This window comes from Urocitellus parryii, chromosome 5 (genome assembly GCF_045843805.1).
Source record: "Urocitellus parryii isolate mUroPar1 chromosome 5, mUroPar1.hap1, whole genome shotgun sequence".
Lineage (NCBI taxonomy): Eukaryota > Metazoa > Chordata > Mammalia > Rodentia > Sciuridae > Urocitellus > Urocitellus parryii.
The window spans coordinates 51,410,847-51,421,328 of NC_135535.1; the positions used below are offsets into that span (position 1 = coordinate 51,410,847).

Here is a 10,482-nt window from a genome sequence, read left to right on the forward strand (position 1 = left end):
CAGAAAAAAATAAGAGAAGCCTGGCATACCTTATGTCAAAAAATAAATAAAAAAGAAGAAGTACTTCAGGAGTGATGAGGATGTGTCAAAAGGACACAGAATTCAATCCAAAAGAGATCCACTAGTCAAAGTAGGGGACAGTTGTATTAATCAGGATTCTCTAAAGGGAAACTGGACAAAAGGGCACCTCTCTCTCTCTCTCTCTCTCTCTCTCTCTCTCTCTGTGTGTGTGTGTGTGTGTGTACACAAAGAGAGAGAAAGAGATTTATCAGACTGGTTTACACAATCAGAGGCTGGAGACCCTGGGAAATCAATAGCTGCTCAGTCCAAGAAACCTCAGAACAAGATGCCACCCTAGTCCAAGGCTAAAAGGCCTAAAAGCCACTTGCAAAGTCGCTGATGGAGTTCAAGTTCAAAGACTAAAGAATTTGGAGTCTGCTGTCCCCAACAATGGCAGCAGTAAAAAAAAAAAATGCACCAACTCAAGAAGACTTGAGAACTTGTGGGTGTGGGAATCCCCTTTTTTCTTTTGGTCCCACCCGGACCTCCAGCGTATTGGATGGTACCATCCACACTCGGGGCAATTCAGTTCATGACCTCCAGGCCAGTTGTCTATGGAAACCCTCACAGACACACTCTGAAGTGTGTTTACTGAGTCTCTAGGTATTTCTCAATCCAATGGAGTTGACAAGCAAGACGACCCATCACAATGATTAAAGCCATCTCAAGAAAAAATTATAACAATGCATGATAGCCCACCAAATAAGCGGGAAGGAAGCCATGGGTCCATGAAGATGTAATTAATGAATAAAGCGGAAGTTTGACAATAGTGGGATATTCACATAGTTTCAAAGTATTTCCCCCGAAAATGTTTATTATTACAAGTAGCAATGACACAGAGTCTCCTGGTTCTGTCCCTCCATGAATCTGCTGGAGTGGCAACTACTGTGGCCCCTTCACTTCTGAGGACACCCAGCCTTCTGGCCTCTCTTGGCTCTTCACCACCAGGACCCCTGCCAGTCACCTCTTCAGTCTCAAAATCCACAGCCACTTTCTTGGAGCTGGTCCCTACTTCCTCCACAGCACCAGTAGCTGACACCAAGTCACCTCCAGACCTTCAGTCCCACACATCTGCCAAATCCCCAAGCCCACCTGCCTCCTCCCCTACCCCCAAGCAAGGTCTGCTATTTGGCAGTCAAAAAGCATGCCCTCTGACCCTTCCTCCCCAGCTGCCCCCGATAGGTCTAATGCTTCTCCCATGTTCAAGCCCATTTTTATGATGCCACCTAAAAGCGAGATAGAAGGACCCTCGCAGTGCAGCCTCTCCATCACAGCCACGGCTTCTTCCAGCCCCACCATCCCCATGATGACCAGCACTGCCACCCCAACTTTTTTTATTTTATTTTATTTTTATTCTAATTTGTTATATATGACAGCAGAATGCATTACAATTCATATTACACATATAGAGCCCGATTTTTCATATCCCTGGTTGTATTCAAAGTATATATTCATACCATTCGTGTCTTCATACATGTACTTAGGGTAATGATGTCCATCTCATTCCACCTTCTTTCCTACCCCCATGCCCCCTCCCACCCCTTTGCCCTATCTAGAGTTCATCTACTCCTCCCATGCTCTCCCTCTCAACCACACTATGAATCAACTTCCTTACATCAAAGAAAACATTCGGCATTTGATTTTTGGTATTGGCTAACTTCACTTAGCATTATATTCTCCAACCCCATCCATTTACCTGCAAATGCCATGATTTTAATCTCTTTTATTGCTGAGTAATATTCCATTGTGTATGTATACCACATTTTATTTATCCATTCATGTACTGAGGGCATCTAGGTTGGTTCCACAGTTTAACTATTGTAAATTGTGGTGCAATAAACATTGATGTGGCTGTATCCCTGTAGTATGCTGTTTTTAAGTCCTTTGGGTATACACTGAGGAGTGGGATAGCTGGGTCAAAAGGTGGTTCCATTCCCAGTTTTTCAAGGAATCTCTATACTGCTTTCCATATTGGCTGCCCCATTTTGCAGTCCCACCAGCAATGTATGAATGTGCCTTTTCCCCTCATTCTTGCCAACACTTATTATTGTTTGTATTCTTAATAGCTACATTCTGACAGGAGTGAGATGAAATCTTGGAATAGTTTTGAATTGCATTTCTCTAATTGCTAGAGATGTTGAACATTTTTTTTCATATATTTGTTGATTGATTGTATATCACCTTCTGAGAAATGTCTATTCAGATCCTTGGCCCATTTATTGATTGGGTTATTTGTTTTTCTGGTGTTTAACTTTTTGAGTTCTTTTTATACCCTAGAGATTAGTGCTCTATCTGATGTGCAAGTGGTAAAAATTTGTTCCCCAAATGTAGGCTCTCCATTCACCTCACTGATGGTTTCTTTTGCTGAGAAGCAGTTTGAATCCATCCCATCTATTAATTCCTGATTTTAATGTTTGAACTATAGGAGTTTAATTAAGGAAGTCGGGGCCTAATTCAGTATGATGGAGATTTGGGCCAACTTTTTCTTCTATTCAGTATGATGACCTAGCCACTGCCACTTCGGCTTCCACCACCAACCACCAGTGCATCCACAGACTCTTGCTTCCAAACCTGCTTTTTGCTTTGGGATCAGCAATGTCGCCAGCACAAGAGCAGGATGACCAGTAGCACGACCCCCACCTCTTGGCCCTTCCCCTTTGGGGGGCCCCCAGCCTCCGCCTCAGCTTTGCCATAGCTGTGGGCTCTGTATTCCAATTTGGCAAGCCCCGTGCCATGCCGACAACCACAGCAGTCACTACCTTTGGCCAATCCCTGCCTGGTACTGTTCAGACAGCCACCACCACCAGCAGCATTGCTGGCTTCCGTGGCTTTGGCAGCTCCCTCACAACCTCAGCTCCTGCCACTACCAGCCAGCCCACACTGACTTCAGTAACAAGACCACCCTGCCTTCAACTTTCCCTTTGGCTGGAGCCAAAGCCCGCTTCCAGCATATCCAGCAGCCACCCTCCAGCCCACATTTGAGGCTGCTGATGGGCAGCAGCAGGGGTCCACCAAGCCAGCCCTCGCCCCACAATTTGGCAGCTCTTTCACTTTTGGGAACTCTGTGGCCCCTGTCCCATCTGCAGACCCAGCGCCGGCGCCAGCGCCATCCCACTCGGCCTTTGGCAGCTCAGCGCAGTCGGCTTTTGCCTTGAAAACCACAGCCTCAGCCTTCAGCACTCCTGCCAGCACACGGCCAGGCTTTGGTGGCTCCATGGCCATTTTCTCTTTTAGTGCAGCCACCACCTCTGGCTTCAGAGCTACCACCCAGACCACCAGCAGTGGGACTGATAGCTCAGTGTTTGGCAGCTCAACTCTGTCCCCTTTTACGTTTAGGGGATCTGCGATCCCAGCTGCCAGTGGGGACTTCAGGCTCCGTGTGGCTGTCCCAGGCCCCAGTTCTACTTCTGGGGCATTCCGTTTTGAAGCTGGACAGAGTGGGACTACAGGCACCACTACCCCTTTGCGGGGACCTTGAGTCAGAATGCCCTGGGGACACCCAGCCAGAACACACCCTTTAACTTCAATGTGGCTGACACACCTGAGAGCAAATCTGTATTTGGAAGCACCTCCACACCTACCTTTGGGCAGAGCACCCAGGCTGCTAGAGTGGGCACCGTAGGCAGGCAGCAGCCTCTCCTTTGGGGCATCCTCAACACCCACTCAAGGATTCACTGGAGTCAGGTATTTCAGATCAGCAGCCCCTTTGTTCCCATTGATGTGGGGATCCAAGACCCCAGGGGCTTGACAGCACACTTGAAAGAAATAGCCTCTGTCCCTTTCCCCATTTCCCTACCCTTGCCAAAATCTGGACCTTAGCACCTGCTAGAAACAGCCTCTTGACCCTTCGAGTTCCATAAAACAAAACTACCCTAGATCTCTGATTTCAGTGACCAGGGTACTGGTAGCATCCCAGGGCCCTCTCTCTTATGGAGGAAGTAGGGGCCTCAGAAAGGGGGCAGATGGTGGCAGGGCTGAAGCCCAGATACCTGTATTTGAACAGTGGCACTGGTGAGGCTGGAGACCTAAAGAAACATCTGTACATGCTGTTGGCTCATTTCCTGACTCATTGAGTCAGGTGTCCTCCTTTCCCACCTTTTCCCAGAGAGCCGGCCTTTCCAGAGGGTGTGGGATGCACCCACTTGGATCTCTGGTTACATCTCGTGGGATTGGGGAAAATGGATTATCCCTAATCTTTACCCGCTTGGCTAGGCTATAAGTGGTTCTCTTCCTCAGATCTCTTTCTAGGACTCTTATTTCCCCATTTCTTGCTGCTTTGTCCCTCACTGGTCCCTTGCAGGATTTATTCCTTTTTAAATGACCTGGATCTAGCTTTGCCTTGGAGACCCCAGTGGGTGTTGCTCTGCTGCCCTCTTTTGCCCTGCCAAGCCTGACTCAATTTTCATCTCTGGTGCTCTGCCAGTTTGCCCCCTAAAAGCTTGGTGGCTCAAGACTGTTAGTCTAGCAGAGCCAGGGGCAAGACCCTTGCTCCAGGAGAGAAACTCCTGGAACAGGAAGGATGCCCACCACTGCCTTCAGCTGCTCTCTGCCACCTGCTGGCCTCACGGGCCATCGTCTGCCTCTTGTGGCAGGGGATGCTCCCACCCCAAGGAGAGCTGGGAACCTGTGTGAGATTGGCTGCGCGCCCGGCTGAGGAAGGATCCTGGACCTCAAGTCTCAAACACCTGTTAAGATTGGAGGGGTGGAGGTGGGGCACAGGTCTGGAGATGAAGCTTCTGCCTATGCCCAAATATAAGGTGGATCCTCTCAGCTTTAGTCTGAGCTAGTTCACCTCCACTCCATAGACAGGCCACTCAGTCCAGGAATGCCTTGAAGCAGGAAGGGCCTGGCACAGCCTGGGCATGCGTGTGTACATGCACTGGACAGAACAGGAGGCTGGGACATTCTGTTACAAATAAGGACTTAATTCCTGTTGAGTCTAGTTGGACTTTTTAGTATGAATGTAAGGTTTTTCTCCTTATGTTATTAAGAATAAAAAAAAAAACTGTGACCTTAAAAAAAAAGAAATGATACAATGGAGAAACCAGACATATTTCGCTTTTATTGAGTGATGCCAGTAAGCATGACTAGTCGTGGCACAAATTAAAATCCTGTGTCCTCTGAGAGAATGTGAAGAGAAACATGCCTCGCTTCTGTGATTCCCTACCAAATAAGAATGTCCAAACTCTAATCTTAAGAAAACAGCAGAGAAACTCAAACTGAAGGTTACTTAACTTAAAAAAAAATGGTTTATAATTTTTTAAATTATGAAAGTCTAGGAAAGACTCCAGAGCTGGTGTAGACTGAAAGAAGCCCCAGGAGTGTGATAACTCATTGCAACGCATGATTCTCAATTGGACCTTCTTTTTGAAATAAAGGACATCATTAGGACAGCTCATAAACCATAAGGAGGCCTAAGGTTTTGATGGTAGTTATGTGTCCCCGCTAATTTCCTGAATCTGATGGTGGTAATGTGACTGTGTGGCAAAATGACCTTCTTGTGGTACAAGGGGCATTGGAGTATTCAGGATGAGGGGGCATCGGGTTGACAACTTATTCTCACTTGGTTCAGAAAAAAATTTTTGTGTCGTCATTGCCACTTTTGTCTAAGTTTGTGATTACTTTGGGAAAATATTTAAGCATATTTTTAAAATCAGGACAAATATGTCCAGCAGTGAAAACAAAACACCTGAGAGCAGGGGCCCCCGGAAATGTCAGGGTGTCTGGCTGCTCTCTCCTCAGTGGTAGGAAAGCCCCACCTGGGCAGTTTTTTTTTTTTTTTTTAAGAGTGCGAGAGGAGAGAGAGAGAGAGAGAGAACTTTTTAAATTTTTTTTTAATATTTATTTTTTAGTTCTCGGCGGACACAACATCTTTGTTGGTATGTGGTGCTGAGGATCGAACCCGGGCCGCACGCATGCCAGGCGAGCGCGCTACCGCTGAGCCACATCCCCAGCCCCTGGGCAGTTCTTTTGGCCCTTCCAAGAGCAGCTGGGCCTTTCCACTACTTCTGCTTTTCTCCATCATGAAGCATTGGTCCAGATGATTCGTATTTGTCATTAGCAATGGTTTCTCTAGGCTTGAAAATTGATCCGATGCTTAAGAGAATTTAAAACACAAAAGGCCAGGCACCTGTTCACTGAGTTTCCTTGCCAGGGAAATACACTGAGGCATTGTCACCAGCTGACATCTGTAAACTGTGTGTCCAGTGGCTCCTTATTCGAAGCCAACATTTCTGAAGGACAACAACAGATGGTTGGAGCCAGGACACCAAAGAAAAGCAGTTCTCTTTCTTTTTCCCTTCATTTGACAAATATTTATTAAGAATCATAATGGACTGAACGATTGCGTCTCCCCAAAATTCAGACAGTGAAACCCAAGTCCCCAGGTTCATGTTGTTAGGGGGTAGAGTCTTTGAGAAGGGTTAGATCATGAAGGTGAGGGTTTCATGAATGGGATTAGTGTCTTTAGACACTAATTGGAGCTCTCACTTCTTGCCATGAGATAACACAGCAAGGAGTCAGCTGTGTGTGATCCAGGAAGTCAGCCCTCACCAGTTGCTGAATTTGCTAGCACCTTCTCTAAGACAATGACTAGGAGGCAGACCTTGTGCTCACATCAAGGGATAGAGCACTGAATGAAAGCACAATCCCTCTCCTTTAAAAAGGTGCTTTTAAAAGAAAACTGTACTTTTTAATGGAACTATAATACATACACACACACACATACACACGCGCACAAAGATCATAATCACACTGCCCAGTAAATTTTCATAGACCAAACACACCTGTGTAACCAGGACTCAAATTTTAAAAAACAGTACCTCACTAGCGCCCAGAAGCCTCCTTGTTCTTTTCAACTCCAGCCAAGGTCAACCATTCTCCTGACTTTTAACAAAGCTCAATTTTACTGAAAGTGGTTCATTTTTAAAGGCAAGATTTAATAGAAGAAAGCTAAGTACTGGTTCTTCCAGAATGATGGCTGCTCCTCCTGAGTGACCAGAATCACACAGTGCTAATGTGATCTCCCTGAGTGTGACCGAGTCTGCTCCTTTGTAGGACTGAGTTGCTGGTTAATGGGTGGCTGTTTGAGCTTTGCCTGGTATGGAGCTGGTCAGTAATGCTGTATGAAAGCATCTGAGCAGGGGTGCTAAATACAGAAGCCGGCAGGTAGTTACCACTGAAATCCAACCTCACTCCTTTTGTCAGAATAGATAGATGCAACATGGCAGGATTATGTCTATTCTTTTCCTGCCAGGGCCTAGTGGCCGCCCTGAGTGTGAGAGTTATTTGAGTTGGAAAAATGAGTGGAGTGCTGGTATTGTGAGTTTTCCCATGGATCCAATGATAATTCACGGACTTTCATGTTTCTTTTAGGAGTCCCCCATGGAGCCCAGTCCCTCGAATGAAAATTCGAGGCCTTCAGGGATGCCTCTCCAATTTTCTATAGTGCTGCTGCTCCCGTGGGATTGCTTACTTGTGTCAGTAGATTCCAGTTGTTTCCCAGAGACTGTCCAATGAAAGTATCCTTTTATCTAACATAAAGCTGGAGGAAAAAAAAACAACAACAACAACAGGTCTATATTTTCATGTAAGCCAGCTAATGTATTCCTCATGATTTTAAAAATTTGTGAGCCATTGGAGAGCTGCCAAACCCAGAATTGTGGAGTCCCTCTCACTCTGGGGGTTGCCCAGCGGGTGAAGTCCATTCCTGCCGGTGCTGATGATTTCTTCCCTCACCCATTCCTTCCTCGCATCCTCCTCACATTCCTCTCATTTTGACCTGATCATTCCTTTCTCTTGTCTTCTCCCTTCCTTCCTTCCTTCCATCCTTCCTTCCTTCCTTCCTTCCTTCCTTCCTTCCTTCCTTCCTTCCTTCCTTCCTTCCTTTCTGTTCTCCCTTACTCAGTTATTGTTTTAAGGCCTCCAGAAGACATAGCCTCAGAAGAGGAGGACGCATGCGTGATAATGTCTGCCACATGCCTTTTATCAATGAAAACAAGAGACATGCTACACGGGAAGCTTTCTCCATGGCGTTCTCCTTTGGGAGAGAGTTTTTGAGGAAGTTGGCAGAAGGGATGACTAAGGGTTACCTTGCTCTGGGCACAAAGTGAGGCAGAACATCATGGCAGAAGAAAGCAGCTCAGGACACGACATCCAGAAGTAGAGAGATGCCTGCTCACGGAGGACAAAATAAAACCCCCAAAGTAACCCCCCAGGGACTCATTCCCTCCAACCACACTCTTCCTACCTACATGTACCACCCAATTAATCCATGCAAGTGGATGGATTCACTGATTAGGTTATATCTCTCTTAGTAGAATCATTTCACCTCTGAACATTCTTGCATTGTCTTACACAAGAGCTTTACCAGGACACCTCATATCCAAAACCATGGCAAAGATAAACATCAAATAAACCTCTAGAATGTTAGATCGGAGTTTCCAGAGCTCAGAGGATTCTGATGGCTTATCTGACCCAACACTCGCATTTCACAGATTAGAAAATATGTCCAGAGATGCTATTTGATTGTCTGCAGGAGCGCACACCCTCAGTCTTCTTATACTGTGCTCTTTCCTTCATGATTGTTCTTGTCAGTTGGAAGAGCACACATACCAACTTCATCTTAGGTGTCCTGCTTGAGTGGCAAGCCCAAGCAAGTTGAGAAATTAAGAATCACAGTATTATTTATAAGAGTATCTATCAGAACTTATTCCAGCCTTCAGAGAGCACAAAGGAAACCTCTTCTCTACTACCTTAAATTAAGGGCAGCACATTTAGGGAGGTTTCCCTAACTTACTTGTTTGGGAAGTGTTGAAACTTCTCTGAGGAATCCCATCTTTTTGTCTTCTTGTGGTTTGTTTGATATTCATTATCCTCTTTCATCCCCAATGATCCCTTTCTCTCCCTCCCCCTCCTCCACCCTCTCACCCCACCCTAGTCCCATGTCAAATCCCAAGAATCTTAAAGGGAAATATCACAGTCACCAAGAACTTATCATTGTCACCAAGATTGATCCCATATGGTGTCTACAAAGATGAAGGGTGAGGCCACAGCTTTTGCATTCTCCACAGGGATGATGTGGGAACATGACTCCTTTTTGCTCTTCATTTCCCATCTCTGAGATGAATTCAGTCTGCTAGACCCAAGAATTCCTCCTCCTCTGGCTTCGATAGAACTTCCAGCCACACTTTTTCTATTTCTTCAACTGCATTTCAAGAGCAGCAAAATTCAGAAGTTTGAAAGGCTTAAAAAAACATTTCATCTGATCCTGTGCCTATGGGATTCATGCTCTGATTTACCTTTGAGTCCTTGCCTAGTCTTACTAATTCAGTTGTCCCTTTTGTGTCAATAAATTATATTTGGATTTTTTTTCCCTTTAGTTTGTTTCATTTCCAGAGTGGAAGAAATCTCATCTTGGGCTCTAATAACAGTACCATCACTAATCTATCATTTGTTTCCAAAATGTCTGAAGAGGTGTCTCACTTAGCTCTTACCCTGCAAGCTGGCCTCTTGGAATGTCAATGAAGATTTAGAGGAGCTTCTGCCATCGGCCATGCATCAGTCTAGAGTCTGAATGTTTGCTCCCAAAATGATATGTTGCAACAGAGGTAGGGAGATCCAAAAGGTTACCCTTATATGCTGGAGATGCTGGGCGAGGTTGGCATCCAGTCATCCCCTCCCACATGATCTTGGTGCCATCCGTTCCTGAAGCATCTTGTCCTCAGCTACGAAAGGGCAATTATTTAAGTAATATTTTGAGTTTGTTTCTTTTAAGGAAAGAAAGGTCTTACTGTTTGGCTTCTTCCCATGATCTTCATTGTTTGGCAGATTGTGTGTAGAGAAGCCAGGAAATTCCCGCTGCAAAAGAGAAGATTTGTCCGGCTGTCCTAATTGCTTACCCAGTTACCGGAGTGTACAGCTCATGCCAATGGCCACATTACAGAAGAGCCTGTTAGAAATGGACATGAAAAGAGAAGGGAAAAAGAAACACAAAAGCAATTCTGCTCTAGTAAATGGCTTCATGGCATTCAAAGAGGGGAAAAGCAAACAACTCAAAATACCACCTTACAATGTGCTCAGCAAGAAGTAAACTGCTCACTGGGGGCCTTGGGAACTTTGTTCTGATGCAAAGTTCAGTTACATACTCAGCTAATGAATTACTGGAGCCCAGGCCATCCTGAAGGAGAACAAACACTCTCATAGAGTGCAGCTCCGAAAGAAAGATTTATCATGTATCTGATGGATTTGCCACATGTCAAGAAAGATGTACTTTAATTTCAAGAATTCTTTTCCTCCCCGACACCACCCCACACAAAATGTGTAATTGTGGGGATGGGAAAACGTCTGTAACAATTTTAACATATGTAAGATTGCCCAAGAGGTGTATCATGTTTAGATGGTTTCAGAATTTCATTAATCCAC

The 10,482-nt window shown here is 45.4% G+C and overlaps 1 pseudogene; it reads left to right on the forward strand.

The window, feature by feature from the left end:
- Positions 1-868: 868 nt before the first annotated feature.
- LOC113185742 (putative nuclear envelope pore membrane protein POM 121B pseudogene) lies at positions 869-10,150 on the forward strand (annotated as a pseudogene).
- The last annotated feature ends 332 nt before the right edge of the window (positions 10,151-10,482 follow it).